The sequence below is a fragment of the Scyliorhinus torazame genome, chromosome 4 (assembly GCF_047496885.1).
Source record: "Scyliorhinus torazame isolate Kashiwa2021f chromosome 4, sScyTor2.1, whole genome shotgun sequence".
Lineage (NCBI taxonomy): Eukaryota > Metazoa > Chordata > Chondrichthyes > Carcharhiniformes > Scyliorhinidae > Scyliorhinus > Scyliorhinus torazame.
The window spans coordinates 71,256,565-71,279,383 of NC_092710.1; the positions used below are offsets into that span (position 1 = coordinate 71,256,565).

The 22,819-nt window shown below is 53.6% G+C and overlaps 1 protein-coding gene across 2 annotated transcripts in view; it reads right to left on the minus strand.

Moving 5' to 3' along the window:
• The window catches only part of LOC140410295 (uncharacterized), a 176,055-nt gene that overhangs the window by 74,380 nt on the left and 78,856 nt on the right, over nucleotides 1-22,819 (minus strand). The gene's annotated exons all lie outside the window — the stretch shown is intronic.

The following is a 22,819-nucleotide window of genomic DNA, read 5'->3' on the forward strand; positions in this document are numbered from 1 at the left end:
CACACTGCATCTCTGGATCCCATCTCCAGCGTACACACTGCATCCCCTCTCCAGCGTACACACTGCATCTCTCCATCCCCTCTCCAGCGTACACACTGCATCCCCTCTCTCCAGCGTACACCCTGCATCTCTGTATCCTCTCTCCAGTGTACACTGCATCTCTGCATCCCTCCTCGAGCGTACACACTGCATCTCTGTATCCCCTCTCTCCAGCCAACACACTGCATCTCTGTATCCTCTCTCTCCACCTTACACACTGCATCTCTGTATCCCCTCTCTCCAGCGTGTACACTGCAACTCTGCATCCGCTCTCCAGCTTACACATTGCATCTCTGTATCCCCTCTGCAGCGAACACACGGCGTCTCTGTATCCCATCTCCAGCTTACACACTGCATCTCTGCACCCCCTCTCCCCTGCGTACACACTGCATCTCTTGAATCCCTCTCTCCAGCGTACACACCGCATCTCTGTATCCCCTCTCTTGCGTACACACTGCATCTCGGTATCCACTCTCTCCAGCGTACACACGACATCTCGTCTCCAGCTTACGCACTGCATCTCTGTATCCCCTCTCTCCAGCCAACACACTGCATCTCTGTATCCCCTCTCTCCAGCGTGTACACAGTCTCTCTGTATCCCCTCTCTCCAGCATACACACTGCATCTCTGCATGCCCTCTCCAGCGTACACACTGCATCTCTGTATCCCCTCTCTCCAGCGTGTACACTTCATCTCTGTATCCACTCTCTCCAGCGTACACACTGCATCTCTCTGCATCCCCTCTCCAGCGTACACACTGCATCTCTGTATCCCCTCTCTAGCGTACACATTGCATCTCTGTATCCCCTCTCTCCAGTGTACACACTGCATCTCTGTATCCCCTCTCTCCAGTGTACACACTGCAAATCTGTATCCCCTCTCTCCAGCGTACACACTGCATCTCTGTATCCCCTCTCTCCCGCGTACACACTGCATCTCTGTATCCACTCTCTCCCGCGTGTACACTGCATCTCTGCATCGCCTCTCCAGAGTACACACTGCATCTCTGTATCCCCTCTCTCCAGCGTGTACACTGCATCTCTGTATCCCCTCTCCGGCGCAAACACGGCATCTCTCTAACCCCTCTCCAGCGTACACACTGCCTCTCTGGATCCCCTCTCCAGCTTACACACTGCATCTCTGCATCCCATCTCTCCAGCGTACACACTGCATCTCTGTACCCCCTTTCTCCAACGTACACACTGCATCTCTGTATCCTCTCTCCACAGAACACACTGCAACTCTGTATCCCCTCGCCAGCGTACACACTGGATCTCTGTATCCCCTCTCTCCAGCGTACACCCTGCATCTCTGTATCCTCTCTCCAGTGTACACTGCATCTCTGCATCCCTCCTCGAGCGTACACACTGCATCTCTGTATCCCATCTTCAGCGAACACACTGCATTTCTGCATCCCATCTCCAGCGTACACACTGCATTTCTGCATCCCATCTCCAGCGTACACACTGCATCTCTGTACCCCATCACCAGCGTACACACTGCATCTCTGTATCCCATCTCCAGCGTACACACTGCATCTCTGCATCCCATCTCTAGCGTACACACTGCATCTCTGCATGCCTCTCCAGCGTACACACTGCATCTCTGTATCCCATCACCAGCGTACACACTGCATCTCTGCATCCCATCTCTAGCGTACACACTGCATCTCTGCATCATCTCCAACGTACACACTACAACTCTGTATCCCCTCTCTCCAGCGTACACACTGCATCTCTGTATCCCATCTCCAGCATACACACTGCATCTCTGTATCCCATCTCCAGCGTACACACTGCATCTCTGCATCCCATCTCCAGCGTACACTCTGCATCCCCACTCCAGCGTACACACTGCATCTCTGTAACCCATCTCCAGCATACACACTGCATCTCTGTATCCCATCTGCAGCGTACACACTGCATCTCCGTATCCCCTCTCCAGCGTACACACTGCATCTCGGTATCCCCTCTCGCCAGCGTACACATTGCATCTCCTCTGCACTGTACACCCTGCATCTGTAACCCCTCTCCAGCGGACACTGCATCTCTGTATCTCGTCTCCAGTGTACACACTGCATGTGTCCTCTCTCCAGCGTACACACTTCATCTCTGTACCCCATCTCCAGCGTACACACTGCATCTCTGTATCCCATCTCCAGCGTGCACACTGCATCTCTGCATCCCATCTCTAGCGTACACACTGCATCTCTGCATGCCCTCTCCAGCGTACACACTGCATCTCTGCATCCCATCTCTAGCGTACACACTGCATCTCTGCATCATCTCCAACGTACACACTGCAAATCTGTATCCCCTCTCTCCAGCGTACACACTGCATCTCTGTATCCCCTCTCTCCCGCGTGTATACTGCATCTCTGCATCCCCTCTCCAGAGTACACACTGCATCTCTGCACCCCCTCTCTCCATCGTACACACCATCTCTTTAATCCCTCTCTCCAGCGTACACACTGCATCTCTGTATTCCCTCTCTCCAGCTTACACAATGCATCTCTGTATCCCCTCTCCAGCGTACACACTGCATCTCTGTATCCCCTCTCCAGCGTACACACTGCTTCTCTGCATCCTCGCTCCAGCTTACACAATGCATCTCTGTATCCCCTCTCCAGCGTACACACTGCATCTCTGTATCCCCTCTCCAGCGTACACACTGCATCTCCTCTCTCCAGCGTACACACATGCATCTCTGTATCCCCTCTCCAGCGTACAGACTGCATCTCTGAATCCCCTCACTCCACGGGTACACTGCATCTCTGTATCCCCTCTCTCCAGCGTATACTGCATCTCTGTATCCCCTCTCTCCACCGTGTACACTGCATCCCCTCTCCAGCGTACACTGCATCTCTGTATCCCCTCTCCAGCGTACACACTGCATCTCTGTATGCCCTCTCTCCAGCGTACACACTGCATCTCTGCATCCCCTCTCCAGCTTACACACTGCATCTCTGCACCCCCTCTCTCCAGCGTACACACCATCTCTTTAATCCCTCTCTCCAGCGTACACACTGCATCTCTGTATTGCCTCTCTCCAGCTTAGACACTCTGAATCTCTGTATCCCCTCTCCAGCGTACACACTGCTTCTCTGCATCCTCTCTCCAGCTTACACAATGCATCTCTGTATCCCCTCTCCAGCGTACACACTGCATCTCTGTATCCCCTCTCCAGCGTACACACTGCATCTCTGCATCCCCTCTCCAGCGAACACACTGCATCTCTGCATCCCCTCTCTCCAGCGTACACACATGCATCTCTGTATCCCCTCTCCGGCGTACAGACTGCATCTCTGTATCCCCTCTCTCCAGCGTGTACACTGCATCTCTGTATCCCCTCTCCAGCGTACAGACTGCATCTCTGTATCCCCTCTCTCCAGCGTGTACACTGCATCTCTGCATCCCCTCTCTCCAGTGTACACACTGCATCTCTGTATCCCCTCTCCATCGTTCACACTGCATCTCTGCATCCGCTCTCCAGCTTACACACTGCATCTCTGTATCCCCTCTCTCCAGCGTGTACACTGCATCTCTGCATCCCCTCTCTCCAGTGTACACACTGCATCTCTGCACCCCCTCTCCAGCTTACAAACTGCACCCCCTCTCTCCAACGTACACACTGGATCTCTGTATCCCCTCTCTCCAGCGTACACCCTGCATCTCTGTATCCTCTCTCCAGTGTACACTGCATCTCTGCATCCCTCCTCGAGCGTACACACTGCATCTCTGTATCCCATCTCCAGCGTACACACTGCATCTCTGTATCCCATCTCCAGCGTACACACTGCATCTCTGTATCCCATCTTCAGCGTACACACTGCATCTCTGCATCCCATCTCCAGCGTACACACTGCATCTCTGCATCCCATCTCCAGCGTACACACTGCATCTCTGTACCCCATCTCCAGCGTACACACTGCATCTCTGTATCCCATCTCCAGCGTACACACTGCATCTCTGCATCCCATCTCGAGCGTACACACTGCATCTCTGCATGCCTCTCCAGCGTACACACTGCATCTCTGTATCCCATCACCAGCGTACACACTGCATCTCTGCATCCCATCTCTATCGTACACACTGCATCTCTGCATCATCTCCAACGTACACACTACAACTCTGTATCCCCTCTCTCCAGCGTACACACTGCATCTCTGTATCCCATCTCCAGCGTACACACTGGATCTCTGTATCCCATCTCCAGCGTACACACTGCATCCCATCTCCAGCGTACACTCTGCATCCCCACTCCAGCGTACACACTGCATCTCTGTAACCCATCTCCAGCATACACACTGCATCGCTGTATCCCATCTGCAGCGTACACACTGCATCTCTGTATCCCCTCTCCAGCGTACACACTGCATCTCGGTATCCCCTCTCTCCAGCGTACACATTGCATCTCCTCTCCACTGTACACCCTGCATCTGTATCCCCTCTCCAGCGGACACTGCATCTCTGTATCTCGTCTCCAGTGTACACACTGCATGTGTCCTCTCTCCAGCGTACACACTGCATCTCCTTCCACTGTACACCCTGCATCTGTATCCCCTCTCCAGCGGACACTGCATCTCTGCATCCCATCTCTAGCGTAAACACTGCATCTCTGCATGCCCTCTCCAGCGTACACACTGCATCTCTGTATCCCCTCTCGAGAGTACACACCAACTCTGTATCCCATCTCCAGCTTACACACTGCATCTCTGTATCCCCTCTGCAGCGTACACACTGCATCTCTGTATCCCATCTCCAGCGTACACACTGCATTTCTGTATCCCCTCTCCAGCGTACACACTGCATCTCTGTATCCCCTCTCTCCAGCGTGTACACTGCATCTCTGTCTCCCCTCTCTCCAGCGTACACACTGAATCTCGGTATCCGCTCTCTCCAGCATACACACTGCATCTCTGTATGCCTCACCAGTGTACACACTGCAACTCTGTATCCGCTCTCTCCAGCTTAAACACTGCATCTCTGTATCCCCTCTCCAGTTTACACACTGCATCTCTGTATCCCCTCTCTCCAGCGTATACACTTCATCTCTGTATCCACTCTCTCCAGCTTACAAGCTGGACCTCTGCATCCCCTCTCCAGTGTACACAGTACATCTCTGTATCCCCTCTCCAGCATACACACTGCATCTGTGTATCTCCTCTCCAGCGTACACACTGCATCTCTGTATCCCCTCTCTCCAGCGTACAAACTACATCTCTGTATCCCATCTCTCCAGCTTACACACTGCATCTCTGTCTCCCCTCTCCAGCTTACACACTGCATCTCTGCATCCAGTCTCCAGCGTACACACTGCATCTCTCCATCCCCTCTCCAGCGTACACACTGCATCTCTGTATCCTCTCTCCAGTGTACACTGCATCTCTGCATCCCTCCTCGAGCGTACACACTGCATCTCTGTATCCCATCTCCAGCGTACACACTGCAACTCTGTATCCCATCTCCGCATACACACTGCATCTCTGTATCCCATCTCCAGCGTACACACTGCATCTCTGCATCCCATCTCCAGCGTACACACTGCATCTCTGTATCCCCTCTCTCCTGCGTACACATTGCATCTCTGCATCCCATCTCTCCAGCGGACACACTGCATCTCTGCATCCCCTCTCCAACGTACACACCAACTCTGTATCCCATCTCCAGCGTACACACTGCAACTCTGTATCCCATCTCCAGCTTACACACTGCATCTCTGTATCCCCTCTCTCCAGCGTGTACACTGCATCTCTGTATCCCCTCTCTCCAGCGTACACACTGCATCTCTGCATCACCTCTCTCCAGCGTACACACTGCATCCCCTCTGCAGCGTACACACTGCATCTCTGTAACCCCTCTCCAGCGTACACACTGCATCTCTGTATCCCCTCTCCAGCGTACACACTGCATCTCTGTAACCCCTCTCCAGCGTACACACTGCATCTCCTCTCCAGTGTACACACTGCATCTCTGAATCCCCTCTCCAGCGTACACTGCATCTCTGTATCTCCTCTCCAGTCTACACACTGCATGTGTCCTCTGTCCAGCGTACAAACTGCATCTCTGTATTCCCTCTCCAGCATACACACTGCATCTCTGCATCTCCTCTCCAGCGTACACACTGCAACTCTGTATCCCATCTCCAGCGTACACACTGCATCCCCTCTCCAGCGTACACATTGGAACTCTGTATCCCCTCTCCAGCGGACACACTGCATCTCTGTATCCCCTCTCCAGCATACACACTGGATCTCTGTATCCCATCTCCAGAGTACACTGCAACTCTGTATCCCATCTCGAGCGTACACACTGCAACTCTGTATCGCCTCTCTCCAGCGTGTACACTGCATCTCTGCATCCCCTCTCTCCACCATACACACTGCAACTCTGTATCCCCTCGCCAGCGTACACACTGCATCTCTGTATCCCCTCTCCAGCATACACACTGCATCTCTGCACCCCCTCCCTCCAGCGTACACAGTATCTCTTTAACCCCTCTCTCTAGCGTACACACTGCATCTCTGTATCCCCTCTCCAGCGTACACACTGCATCTCGGTATCCGCTCTCTCCAGCGTACACACTGCATCTGTATCCCCTCTCTCCAGCTTACACACTGCATCTCTGTATCCCCTCTCCAGTTTAAACACTGCACCTCTGCATCCCCTCTCCAGCACACACACTGCATCTCTGTCTGCCCTCTCCAGCTTACACACTGCATCTCTGTATCCCCTCTCGCCAACATACACACTGCACCTCTGTATGCCCTCTCTCCAGTATACACACTGCAACTCTGTATCCGCTCGCTCCAGCTTACACACTGCATCTCTGTATTCCCTCTCTCCAGCGTGTACACTGCATCTCTGTATCCGCTCTCTCCAGCTTACACGCTGCACCTCTGCATCCACTCTCCAGCTTACACACTGCATCTCTGTATCCGCTCTCTCCAGCTTACACACTGCATCTCTGTATCCGCTCTCTCCAGCTTACACACTGCATCTCTGCACCCCATCTCCAGCTTACACACTGCATCTCTGTATCCCCTCGCCAGCTTACACACTGCATCTCTGCATCCCATCTCCAGCGTGCATACTGCATCCCCTCTCCAGCGTACACACTGCATATCTCTATCCCCTCTCCAGCGTACACACTGCATCTCTGTATCCTCTCTCCAGTGTACACTGCATCTCTGCATCCCTCCTCGAGCGTATACACTGCATCTCTGTATCCCATCTCCAGCGGACACACTGCATCTCTGTATCCCCTCTCTCCAGCGTACACCTTGCATCTCTGCATCCCATCTCTCCAGCGTACACACTGCATCTCTGCATCCCATCTCCATCGTACACACTACAACTCTGTATCCCCTCTCTCCAGCGTACACACTGCATCTCTGACCACATCTCCAGCGTACACACTGCATCTCTGCATCCCCTCTCCAGCGTACACACTGCGTCTCCTCTCCAGTGTACACACTGCATCTCGGAATCTCCTCTCCAGCCTACACTGCATCTCTGTATCTCCTCTCCAGTGTGCACACTGCATGTGTCCTCTGTCCAGCGGACACACTGCATCTCTGTATCCCCTCTCCAGCATACACACTGCAACTCTGTACCTCATCTCCAGCGTACACACTGCATCTCTGCATCCCCTCTCCAGCGTACAAATTGGAACTCTGTATCCCCTCTCCAGCGTACACACTGCATCTCTGTATCCCCTCTCCAGCGTACACACTGCATCTCTGTATCCCCTCTCCAGCGTACACACTGCAACTCTGTATCCCATTTCCAGAGTACACTGCAACTCTGTATCCCATCTCGAGCGTACACACTGCAACTCTGTATCCCGTCTCTCCAGCGTGTACACTGCATCTCCTCTCTCCACCGTACACACTGCAACTCTGTATCCCCTCGCCATCGTACACACTGCATCTCTGTATCCCCTCTCCAGCAAACACACTGCATCTCGGCACCCCCTCTCTCCAGCGTACACACCATCTCTTTAAAACCTCTCTCCAGCGTTCACACTGCATCTCTGTATCCCCTGTCCAGCGTACACACTGCTTCTCTGCATCCCCTCACTCCAGCATACACACGGAGTCTCTGTATCCCCTCTGCCCAGCGTACACACTGCATCTCTGTATCCCCTCTCCAGTGTACACACTGCATTTCTGTACCCCATCTCCAGCGTACACACTGCATCTCTGTATCCCCTCTCCAGCGTACACACTGCATCTCGGTATCCGCTCTCTCCAGCGTACACACTGCATCTGTATCCCCTCTCTCCAGCTTGCACACTGCATCTCTGTATCCCCTCTCCAGCTTAAACACTGCACCTCTTCATCCCCTCTCCAGCACACACACTGCATCTCTGTATCCCCTCTCCAGCTTACACACTGCATCTCTGTATCCCCTCTCTCCAGCATAAACACTGCATCTCTGTATGCTCTCTCTCCAGTGTACACACTGCAACTCTGTATCCGCTCTCTCCAGCTTACACACTGCATGTCTGTATCCCCTCTCTCCTGCGTTCACACTGCATCTCTGTATCCCCTCTCCAGCTTACACACTGCATCTCTGTATCCCATCTCCAGCGTACACACTGCATCTCTGCATCCCATCTCCAGCGTACACACTGCATCTCTCTATCCCCTCTCTCCAGCGTACACACTGCATCTCTGCATCCCCTCAACAGCGTACACACTGCATCTCTGCATCCCCTCTCTCCAGCGTACACCCTGCATCTCTGTATCCTCTCTCCAGTGTACACTGCATCTCTGCATCCCTCCTCGAGCGTACACACTGCATCTCTGTATCCCCTCTCTCCAGCGTACACACTGCATCTCTGCATCCCCTCTCCAGCGTACACATTGCGTCTCTGTATCCCCTCTCTCCAGCGTGTACACTGCATCTCTGTATCCCCTCACCAGCGTACACACTGTATCTCTGCATCCCCCCTCTCCAGCGTACACACTGCATCTCTGTATCCCCTCTCCAGCTTACACACTGCATCTCCGTATCCCATCTCCAGCGTACACACTGCATCTCTGCATCCAATCTCCAGCGTGCACACTGCATCCCCTCTCCAGCGTAGACACTGCATATCTCTATCCCCTCTCCAGCGTACACACTGCATCTCTGTATCCTCTCTCCAGTGTACACTGCATCTCTGCATCCCTCCTCGAGCGTATACACTGCATCTCTGTATCCCATCTCCAGCGGACACACTGCATCTCTGTATCCCCTCTCTCCAGCGTACACATTGCATCTCTGCATCCCATCTCTCCAGCGTACACACTGCATCTCTGCATCCCCTCTCCAGCGCACACACCAACTCTGTATCCCATCTCCAGCGTACACACTGCAACTCTGTATCCCATCTCCAGCTTACACACTGCATCTCTGTATCCCCTCTGCAGCGTACACACTGCATCTCTGTATCCCCTCTGTCCAGCGTACACAATGCATCTCTGTATCCACTCTCCAGCGTACACATTGCGTCTCTGTATCCCCTCTCTCCAGCGTGTACACTGCATCTCTGTATCCCCTCTCCAGCGTACACACTGTATCTCTGCATCCCCCCTCTCCAGCGTACACACTGCATCCCCTCTCCAGCGTACACACTGCATTTCTGTATCCCCTCTCCAGCGTACACACTGCATCTCTGTATCCCCTCTCCAGCGTACACACTGCATCTCCTCTCCAGTGTACACCCTGCATCTCTGTATCCCCTCTCCAGCAGACACCGCATCTCTGTATCTCCTCTCCAGTGTACACACTGCATGTGTCCTCTCTCCAGCGTACACACTTCATCTCTGCATCCCCTCTCCAGAGTACACTGCAACTTTGTATCCCCTCGCCAGCGTACACCCTGCATCCTCTCTCCAGTGTACACTGCATCTCTTTAACCCCTCGCTCCAGCGTACACAGCATCTCTTTAACCCCTCTCTCCAGCGTACACACTGCATCTCTGTATCCCCTCTCCAGCGTACACACTGATTCTCTGCATCCCCTCCCTCCAGCTTGCACACTGCATCTTTGTCACCCCTCTCCAGCATACACACTGCATCTTTGTATCCCCTCTCCAGCGTACACACTGCATCTCTGTATCCCCTCTGTCCAGCGGACACACTGCATCTCTGTATCCCCTCTCCAGTGTACACACTGCATTTCTGTACCCCCTCTCCAGCGTACACACTGCATCTCTGTATCCCCTCTCCAGCATACACACTGCATCTGTATCCCCTCCCTCCAGCTTACACACTGCATCTCTGTATCCCCTCTCCAGCTTAAACACTGCACCTCTGCATCCCCTCTCCAGCTTACACACTGCATCTCTGTATCCCCTCTCGCCAGCATACACACTGCACCTCTGTATGCCCTCTCTCCAGTGTACACACTGCAACTCTGTATCCGCTCTCTCCAGCTTACACACTGCATCTCTGTATCCCCTCTCTCCAGCGTGTACACTGCATCTCTGTATCCGCTCTCTCCAGCTTACACGCTGCACCTCTGCACCACATCTCTCCAGCTTACACACTGCATCTCTGTATCCCCTCTCCAGCTTACACACTGCATCTCTGTATCCCATCTCCAGCGTACACACTGCATCCCATCTCCAGCGTACACACTGCATCCCCTCTCCAGCGTACACACTGCATCTCTCTATCCCCTCTCTCCAGCGTACACACTGCATCTCTGCATCCCCTCTCCAGCGTACACACTGCATCTCTGCATCCCCTCTCTCCAGCGTACAAACTGCATCTCTGTATCCCCTCTCCAGCTTACACGCTGCATCTCTGTATCCGCTCTCCAGCTTACACACTGCATCTCCGTATCCCATCTCCAGCGTACACACTGCATCTCCAAATCCCATCTCCAGCGTACACACTGCATCCCCTCTCCAGCGTACACACGGCATCTCTCTATCCCCTCTCCAGAGTACACACTGCATCTCTGTATCCTCTCTCCAGTAAACACTGCATCTCTGCATCCCTCCTCGAACATACACACTGCACCTCTGCATCCCCTCTCCAGCATACACACTGCATCTCTGTACCCCATCTCCAGCGTACACACTGCAACTCTGTATCCCATCTCCAGCGTACACACTGCATCTCTGTATCCCCTCTCGCCAGCATACACACTGCACCTCTGTATGCCCTCTCTCCAGTGTACACACTGCAACTCTGTATCCGCTCTCTCCAGCGTACACACTGCATCTCTGCATCCCCTCTCCAGCGTACACATTGCGTCTCTGTATCCCCTCTCTCCAGCGTGTACACTGCATCTCTGTATCCCCTCACCAGCGTACACACTGTATCTCTGCATCCCCCCTCTCCAGCGTACACACTGCATCTCTGTATCCCCTCTCCAGCTTACACACTGCATCTCCGTATCCCATCTCCAGCGTACACACTGCATCTCTGCATCCAATCTCCAGCGTGCACACTGCATCCCCTCTCCAGCGTAGACACTGCATATCTCTATCCCCTCTCCAGCGTACACACTGCATCTCTGTATCCTCTCTCCAGTGTACACTGCATCTCTGCATCCCTCCTCGAGCGTATACACTGCATCTCTGTATCCCATCTCCAGCGGACACACTGCATCTCTGTATCCCCTCTCTCCAGCGTACACATTGCATCTCTGCATCCCATCTCTCCAGCGTACACACTGCATCTCTGCATCCCCTCTCCAGCGCACACACCAACTCTGTATCCCATCTCCAGCGTACACACTGCAACTCTGTATCCCATCTCCAGCTTACACACTGCATCTCTGTATCCCCTCTGCAGCGTACACACTGCATCTCTGTATCCCCTCTGTCCAGCGTACACAATGCATCTCTGTATCCACTCTCCAGCGTACACATTGCGTCTCTGTATCCCCTCTCTCCAGCGTGTACACTGCATCTCTGTATCCCCTCTCCAGCGTACACACTGTATCTCTGCATCCCCCCTCTCCAGCGTACACACTGCATCCCCTCTCCAGCGTACACACTGCATTTCTGTATCCCCTCTCCAGCGTACACACTGCATCTCTGTATCCCCTCTCCAGCGTACACACTGCATCTCCTCTCCAGTGTACACCCTGCATCTCTGTATCCCCTCTCCAGCAGACACCGCATCTCTGTATCTCCTCTCCAGTGTACACACTGCATGTGTCCTCTCTCCAGCGTACACACTTCATCTCTGCATCCCCTCTCCAGAGTACACTGCAACTTGGTATCCCCTCGCCAGCGTACACCCTGCATCCTCTCTCCAGTGTACACTGCATCTCTTTAACCCCTCGCTCCAGCGTACACAGCATCTCTTTAACCCCTCTCGCCAGCATACACACTGCACCTCTGTATGCCCTCTCTCCAGTGTACACACTGCAACTCTGTATCCGCTCTCTCCAGCTTACACACTGCATCTCTGTATCCCCTCTCTCCAGCGTGTACACTGCATCTCTGTATCCGCTCTCTCCAGCTTACACGCTGCACCTCTGCACCACATCTCTCCAGCTTACACACTGCATCTCTGTATCCCCTCTCCAGCTTACACACTGCATCTCTGTATCCCATCTCCAGCGTACACACTGCATCCCATCTCCAGCGTACACACTGCATCCCCTCTCCAGCGTACACACTGCATCTCTCTATCCCCTCTCTCCAGCGTACACACTGCATCTCTGCATCCCCTCTCCAGCGTACACACTGCATCTCTGCATCCCCTCTCTCCAGCGTACAAACTGCATCTCTGTATCCCCTCTCCAGCTTACACGCTGCATCTCTGTATCCGCTCTCCAGCTTACACACTGCATCTCCGTATCCCATCTCCAGCGTACACACTGCATCTCCAAATCCCATCTCCAGCGTTCACACTGCATCCCCTCTCCAGCGTACACACGGCATCTCTCTATCCCCTCTCCAGAGTACACACTGCATCTCTGTATCCTCTCTCCAGTAAACACTGCATCTCTGCATCCCTCCTCGAACATACACACTGCACCTCTGCATCCCCTCTCCAGCATACACACTGCATCTCTGTACCCCATCTCCAGCGTACACACTGCAACTCTGTATCCCATCTCCAGCGTACACACTGCATCTCTGCATCCCATCTCTAGCGCACACACTGCATCTCTGCATGCCCTCTCCAGCGTACACACTGCATCTCTGTATCCCATCTCCAGCGTACGCACTGCATCTTTGCATCCCATCTCTAGCGTACACACTGCATCTCTGCATCCCATCTCCATCGTACACACTACAACTCTGTATCCCCTCTCTCCATCGTACACACTGCATCTCTGTATCTCCTCTCCACTGTACACACTGCATGTGTCCTCTGTCCAGCGTACACACTGCATCTCTGCATCCCCTCTCCAGCGTACACACTGCATCTCTGCATCCCCTCTCCAGCGGACACACTGCATCTCTGTACCTCATCTCAAGCGTACACTCTTCATCCCCTCTCCAGCATACACACTGCATCTCTGGAACCCATCTCCAGCGGACACACTGCATCTCTGTATCCCCTCTCTCCAGCGTACACATTGCATCTCTGCATCCCATCTCTCCAGCGTACACACTGCATCTCTGTATCCCCTCTCTCCAGCGTACACATTGCATCTCTGCGTCCCATCTCTCCAGCGTACACACTGCATCTCTGCATCCCCTCTCCAGCGTACACACCAACTCTGTATCCCATCTCCAGCGTACACACTGCAACTCTGTATCCCATCTCCAGCTTACACACTGCATCTCTGTATCCCCTCTGCAGCGTACACACGGCATCTGTATCCACTCTCCAGCGTACACATTGTATCTCTGTATCCCCTCTCCAGCGTACACACTGCATCTCTGTACCCCATCTCCAGCGTACACACTGCATCTCTGTATCCCATCTCCAGCGTACACACTGCATCTCTGCATCCCATCGCTAGCGTACACACTGCATCTCTGCATGCCCTCTCAAGCGTACACTCTGCATCCCCTCTCCAGCATACACATTGCATCTCTGCATCCCATCTCTCCAGCGTACACACTGCATCTCTGTATCCCCTCTCTCCAGCGTACACATTGCATCTCTGCGTCCCATCTCTCCAGCGTACACACTGCATCTCTGCATCCCCTCTCCAGCGTACACACCAACTCTGTATCCCATCTCCAGCGTACACACTGCATCTCTGTACCCCATCTCCAGCGTACACACTGCATCTCTGTATCCCATCTCCAGCGTACACACTGCATCTCTGCATCCCATCGCTAGCGTACACACTGCATCTCTGCATCCCCTCTCCAGCGTACACACCAACTCTGTATCCCATCTCCAGCGTACACACTGCATCTCTGTACCCCATCTCCAGCGTACACACTGCATCTCTGCATCCCCTCTCTCCAGCGTACACACTGCATCCCCTCTCCAGCGTACACACTGCAACTCTCTCCTCTCCAGTGTACACACTGCATCCCCTCTCCAGCGTACACACTGCAACTCCACATCCCCTCTCTGCAGCGTACACACTGCATCTCTGGAACCCCTCTCCAGCGTACACACTGCAACTCTGTATCCCCTCTCCAGCGTACACACTGCATCTCCTCTCCAGTGTACACACTGCATCTCTGAATCCCCTCTCCAGCGTACACTGCATCTCTGTATCTCCTCTCCAGTGTACACACTGCATGTGTCCTCTGTCCAGCGGACACAATGCATCTCTGTATCCCCTCTCCAGCGTACACACTGCATCTCTGTATCTCCTCTCCAGCGTACACACTGCATCTCTGTACCCCATCTCCAGCGTACACACTGCATCTCTGTATCCCATCTCCAGCGTACACACTGCATCTCTGCATCCCATCTCTAGCGTACACACTGCATCTCTGCATGCCCTCTCCAGCGTACACACTGCATCTCTGTATCCCCTCTCCAGCGTACACATTGCATCTCTGCATCCCATCTCTCCAGCGTACACACTGCATCTCTGTATCCCCTCTCTCCAGCGTACACATTGCATCTCTGCATCCCATCTCTCCAGCGTACACACTGCATCTCTGTATCCCCTCTCTCCAGCGTACACATTGCATCTCTGCGTCCCATCTCTCCAGCGTACACACTGCATCTCTGCATCCCCTCTCCAGCGTACACACCAACTCTGTATCCCATCTCCAGCGTACACACTGCATCTCTGTACCCCATCTCCAGCGTACACACTGCATCTCTGTACCCCATCTCCAGCGTACACACTGCATCTCTGTACCCCATCTCCAGCGTACACACTGCATCTCTGCATCCCCTCTCTCCAGCGTACACACTGCATCCCCTCTCCAGCGTACACACTGCAACTCTCTCCTCTCCAGTGTACACACTGCATCCCCTCTCCAGCGTACACACTGCAACTCCACATCCCCTCTCTGCAGCGTACACACTGCATCTCTGGAACCCCTCTCCAGCGTACACACTGCAACTCTGTATCCCCTCTCCAGCGTACACACTGCATCTCCTCTCCAGTGTACACACTGCATCTCTGAATCCCCTCTCCAGCGTACACTGCATCTCTGTATCTCCTCTCCAGTGTACACACTGCATGTGTCCTCTGTCCAGCGGACACAATGCATCTCTGTATCCCCTCTCCAGCGTACACACTGCATCTCTGTGTCTCCTCTCCAGCGTACACACTGCATCTCTGTACCCCATCTCCAGCGTACACACTGCATCTCTGTATCCCATCTCCAGCGTACACACTGCATCTCTGCATCCCATCTCTAGCGTACACACTGCATCTCTGCATGCCCTCTCCAGCGTACACACTGCATCTCTGTATCCCCTCTCCAGCGTACACATTGCATCTCTGCATCCCATCTCTCCAGCGTACACACTGCATCTCTGTATCCCCTCTCTCCAGCGTACACATTGCATCTCTGCGTCCCATCTCTCCAGCGTACACACTGCATCTCTGCATCCCCTCTCCAGCGTACACACCAACTCTGTATCCCATCTCCAGCGTACACACTGCAACTCTGTATCCCATCTCCAGCTTACACACTGCATCTCTGTATCCCCTCTGCAGCGTACACACGGCATCTGTATCCACTCTCCAGCGTACACATTGCATCTCTGTATCCCCTCTCCAGCGTACACACTGCATCTCTGTATCCTCTCTCCAGTTAACACTGCATCTCTCCTTGAACGTACACACTGCACCTCTGCATCCCCTCTCTCCAGCGTACACACTGCATCCCCTCTCCAGCGTACACACTGCAACTCTGTCCTCTCCAGCATACACACTGCATCCCATCTCCAGCGTACGCACTGCATCTTTGCATCCCATCTCTAGCGTACAAACTGCATCTCTGCATCCCATCTCCAACGTACACGCTACAACTCTGTATCCCCTCTCTCCAGCGTACACACTGCATCTCTGTAACACATCTCCAGCATACACACTGCATCTCTGTACCCCATCTCCAGCGTACACACTGCATCTCTGCATCCCCTCTCTCCAGCGTACACAATGCATCCCCTCTCCAGCATACACACTGCAACTCTCTCCTCTCCAGTGTACACACTGCATCCCCTCTCCAGCGTACATACTGCAACTCCACATCCCCTCTCTGCAGCGTACACACTGCATCTCTGGAACCCCTCTCCAGCGTACACACTGCATCTCTGTATCCCCTCTCCAGCGTAAACACTGCACCTCTGTATCCCCTCTCCAGCGTACACACTGCATCTCCTCTCCAGTGTACACACTGCATCTCTGAATCCCCTCTCCAGCGTACACTGCATCTCTGTATCTCCTCTCCAGTGTACACACTGCATGTGTCCTCTGTCCAGCGGACACAATGCATCTCTGTATCCTCTCTCCAGCGTACACACTGCATCTCTGTATCTCCTCTCCAGCGTACACACTGCATCTCTGTATCCCATCTCCAGCGTACACACTGCAACTCTGTATCCCATCTCCAGCGTACACACTGCATCTCAGCATCCCCTCTCCAGCGTACACACTGCATCTCTGTATCCCCTCTCCAGCGTACACACTGCATCTCTGTACCCCATCTCCAGCGTACACACTGCATCTCTGCATCCCCTCTCCAGCGTACACACTGCATCTCTGTATCCCCTCTCCAGCGTACACACTGCATCTCTGTACCCCATCTCCAGCGTACACACTGCATCTCTGTATCCCATCTCCAGCGTACACACTGCATCTCTGCATCCCATCTCTAGCGTACACACTGCATCTCTGCATGCCCTCTCCAGCGTACACACTGCATCTCTGTATCCCCTCTCTCCAGCGTACACATTGCATCTCTGCATCCCATCTCTCCAGCGTACACACTGCATCTCTGTATCCCCTCTCTCCAGCGTACACATTGCATCTCTGCGTCCCATCTCTCCAGCGTACACACTGCATCCCCTCTCCAGCGTACACACCAACTCTGTATCCCATCTCCAGTGTACACACTGCAACTCTGTATCCCATCTCCAGCTTACACACTGCATCTCTGTATCCCCTCTGCAGCGTACACACGGCATCTGTATCCACTCTCCAGCGTACACATTGCATCTCTGCATGCCCTCTCCAGCGTACACACTGCACCTCTGCATCCCCTCTCCAGCGTACACACTGCATCTCTGTACCCCATCTCCAGCATACACACTGCATCTCTGTATCCCATCTCCAGCGTACACACTGCATCTCTGCATCCCATCTCTAGCGTACACACTGCATCTCTGCATGCACTCTCCAGCGTACACACTGCATCCCATCTCCAGCGTACGCACTGCATCTTTGCATCCCATCTCTAGCGTACAAACTGCATCTCTGCATCCCATCTCCAACGTACACGCTACAACTCTGTATCCCCTCTCTCCAGCGTACACACTGCATCTCTGTAACCCATCTCCAGCATACACACTGCATCTCTGTACCCCATCTCCAGCGTACACACTGCATCCCCTCTCTCCAGCGTACACACTGCATCCCCTCTCCAGCGTACACACTGCAACATTCTCCTCTCCAGTGTACACACTGCATCCCCTCTCCAGCGTACACACTGCAACTCCACATCCCCTCTCTGCAGCGTACACACTGCATCTCTGTATCCCCTCTCCAGCGTACACACTGCATCTCTGTATCCCCTCTCCAGCGTACACACTGCATCTCCTCTCCAGTGTACACACTGCATCTCTGAATCCCCTCTCCAGCGTACACTGCATCTCTGTATCTCCTCTCCAGTGTACACACTGCATGTGTCCTCTGTCCAGCGGACACAATGCATCTCTGTATCCCCTCTCCAGCGTACACACTGCATCTCTGTATCTCCTCTCCAGCGTACACACTGCATCTCTGTATCCCATCTCCAGCGTACACACTGCAACTCTGTATCCCATCTCCAGCGTACACACTGCATCTCTGCATCCCCTCTCCAGCGTACACACTGCATCTCTGTATCCGCTCTCCAGCGTACACACTGCATCTCTGTACCCCATCTCCAGCGTACACACTGCATCTCTGTATCCCATCTCCAGCGTACACACTGCATATCTGCATCCCATCTCGAGCGTACACTCTGCATCTCTGCATGCCCTCTCCAGCGTACACACTGCATCTCTGTATCCCATCTCCAGCGTACGCACTGCATCTTTGCATCCCATCTCTAGCGTACAAACTGCATCTCTGCATCCCATCTCCATCGTACGCGCTACAACTCTGTATCCCCTCTCTCCAGCGTACACACTTCATCTCTGTAACCCATCTCCAGCGTACACACTGCATCTCTGTACCCCATCTCCAGCATACACACTGCATCTCTGCATCCCCTCTCTCCAGCATACACACTGCAGCCCCTCTCCAGCGTACACACTGCAACTCCACATCCCCTCTCTGCAGCGTACACACTGCATCTCTGTAACCCCTCTCCAGCGTACACACTGCATCTCTGTATCCCTTCTCCAGCGTACACACTGCACCTCTGTATCCCCTCTCCAGCGTACACACTGCATCTCCTCTGCAGTGTACACACTGCATGTGTCCTCTGTCCAGCGTACACAATGCATCTCTGTATCCCCTCTCCAACGTACACACTGCATCTCTGTATCTCCTCTCCAGCGTACACACTGCATCTCTGTATCCCATCTCCAGCGTACACACTGCAACTCTGTATCCCATCTCCAGCGTACACACTGCATCTCTGCATCCCCTCTCCAGCGTACACACTGCATCTCTGTATCCCCTCTCCAGCGTACACACTGCATCTCTGTATCCCATTTCCAGAGTACACTGCAACTCTGTAGCCCATGTCAAGCGTACACACTGCAACTCTGTATCCACTCTCTCCAGCGTGTACACTGCATCTCCTCTCTCCAGCGTACACACTGCAACTCTGTATCCCATCTCCAGCGTACACACTGCATCTCTGCATCCCCTCTCCAGCGTACACATTGGAACTCTGTATCCCCTCGCCAGCGTACACACTGCATCTCTGTATCCCCTCTCCAGCATACACACTGCATCCCCTCTCTCCAGCGTACACACCATCTCTTTAACCCCTCTCTCCAGCGTACACACCATCTCTGTATCCCCTCTCCAGCGTACACACTGCATATCTGTATCCCCTCTGTCCAGCGTACACACTGCATCTCTGTATCCCCTCTCTAGTGTACACACTGCATTTCTGTACCCCCTCTCCAGCGTACACACTGCATCTCTGTATCCCCTCTCCAGCGTACACACTGCATCTCGGTATCCGCTCTCTCCAGCGTACACGCTGCATCTGCATCCCCTCTCTCCAGCTTACACACTGCATCTCTATATTCCCTCTCCAGCTTAAACACTGCACCTCTGCATCCCCTCTCCAGCACACACACTGCATCTCTGTATCCCCTCTCCAGCTTACACACTGCATCTCTGTATCCCCTCTCTCCAGCATACACACGGCATCTCTGTATGCTCTCGCTCCAGTGTGCAACTCTGTATCCACTCTCTCCAGCTTACACACTGCATCTCTGTAACCCTCTCTCCAGCGTTCACACTGCATCTCTGTATCCCCTCTCCAGCTTACACACTGCATCTCTGTATCCCATCTCCAGCGTACACACTGCATCTATGTACCCCATCTCCAGCGTACACACTGCATCTCTGCATCCCCTCTCCAGCGTACACACTGCATCTCTGTATCCCCTCTCCAGCGTACACACTGCATCTCTGTACCCCATCTCCAGCGTACACACTGCATCTCTGTATCCCATCTCCAGCGTACACACTGCATCTCTGCATCCCATCTCTAGCGTACACACTGCATCTCTGCATGCCCTCTCCAGCGTACACACTGCATCTCTGTATCCCCTCTCTCCAGCGTACACATTGCATCTCTGCATCCCATCTCTCCAGCGTACACACTGCATCTCTGTATCCCCTCTCTCCAGCGTACACATTGCATCTCTGCGTCCCATCTCTCCAGCGTACACACTGCATCTCTGCATCCCCTCTCCAGCGTACACACCAACTCTGTATCCCATCTCCAGCGTACACACTGCAACTCTGTATCCCATCTCCAGCGTACACACTGATTCTCTGTATCCCCTCTGCAGCGTACACACGGCATCTGTATCCACTCTCCAGCATACACATTGCATCTCTGTATCCCCTCTCCAGCGTACACACTGCATCTCTGTATCCCCTCTCCAGCGTACACACTGCATCTCTGTATCCTCTCTCCAGTTAACACTGCATCTCTCCTTGAACGTACACACTGCACCTCTGCATCCCCTCTCCAGCGTACACACTGCATCTCTGTATCCCATCTCCAGCGTACACACTGCATCTCTGCATCCAATCTCTAGCGTACACACTGCATCTCTGCATGCCCTCTCCAGCGTCCACACTGCATCCCATCTCCAGAGTACGCACTGCATCTTTGCATCCCATCTCTAGCGTACAAACTGCATCTCTGCATCCCATCTCCAACGTACACGCTACAACTCTGTATCCCCTCTCTCCAGCGTACACACTGCATCTCTGTAACCCATCTCCAGCATACACACTGCATCTCTGTACCCCATCTCCAGCGTACACACTGCATCTCTGCATTCCCTCTCTCCAGCGTACACACTGCATCCCCTCTCCAGCGTACACACTGCAACTCTCCCCTCTCCAGTGTACACACTGCATCCCCTCTCCAGCGTACACACTGCAACTCCACATCCCCTCTCTGCAGCGTACACACTGCATCTCTGGAACCCCTCTCCAGCGTACACACTGCATCTCTGTATCCCCTCTCCAGCGTACACACTGCATCTCTGTATCCCCTCTCCAGCGTACACACTGCATCTCCTCTCCAGTGTACACACTGCATCTCTGAATCCCCTCTCCAGCGTACACTGCATCTCTGTATCTCCTCTCCAGTGTACACACTGCATGTGTCCTCTGTCCAGCGTACACAATGCATCTCTGTATCCCCTCTCCAACGTACACACTGCATCTCTGTATCTCCTCTCCAGCGTACACACTGCATCTCTGTATCCCATCTCCAGCGTACACACTGCAACTCTGTATCCCATCTCCAGCGTACACACTGCATCTCTGCATCCCCTCTCCAGCGTACACACTGCATCTCTGTATCCCCTCTCCAGCGTACACACTGCATCTCTGTATCCCATTTCCAGAGTACACTGCAACTCTGTAGCCCATGTCAAGCGTACACACTGCAACTCTGTATCCACTCTCTCCAGCGTGTACACTGCATCTCCTCTCTCCAGCGTACACACTGCAACTCTGTATCCCATCTCCAGCGTACACACTGCATCTCTGCATCCCCTCTCCAGCGTACACATTGGAACTCTGTATCCCCTCGCCAGCGTACACACTGCATCTCTGTATCCCCTCTCCAGCATACACACTGCATCCCCTCTCTCCAGCGTACACACCATCTCTTTAACCCCTCTCTCCAGCGTACACACCATCTCTGTATCCCCTCTCCAGCGTACACACTGCATATCTGTATCCCCTCTGTCCAGCGTACACACTGCATCTCTGTATCCCCTCTCTAGTGTACACACTGCATTTCTGTACCCCCTCTCCAGCGTACACACTGCATCTCTGTATCCCCTCTCCAGCGTACACACTGCATCTCGGTATCCGCTCTCTCCAGCGTACACGCTGCATCTGCATCCCCTCTCTCCAGCTTACACACTGCATCTCTATATTCCCTCTCCAGCTTAAACACTGCACCTCTGCATCCCCTCTCCAGCACACACACTGCATCTCTGTATCCCCTCTCCAGCTTACACACTGCATCTCTGTATCCCCTCTCTCCAGCATACACACGGCATCTCTGTATGCTCTCGCTCCAGTGTGCAACTCTGTATCCACTCTCTCCAGCTTACACACTGCATCTCTGTAACCCTCTCTCCAGCGTTCACACTGCATCTCTGTATCCCCTCTCCAGCTTACACACTGCATCTCTGTATCCCATCTCCAGCGTACACACTGCATCTATGTACCCCATCTCCAGCGTACACACTGCATCTCTGCATCCCCTCTCCAGCGTACACACTGCATCTCTGTATCCCCTCTCCAGCGTACACACTGCATCTCTGTACCCCATCTCCAGCGTACACACTGCATCTCTGTATCCCATCTCCAGCGTACACACTGCATCTCTGCATCCCATCTCTAGCGTACACACTGCATCTCTGCATGCCCTCTCCAGCGTACACACTGCATCTCTGTATCCCCTCTCTCCAGCGTACACATTGCATCTCTGCATCCCATCTCTCCAGCGTACA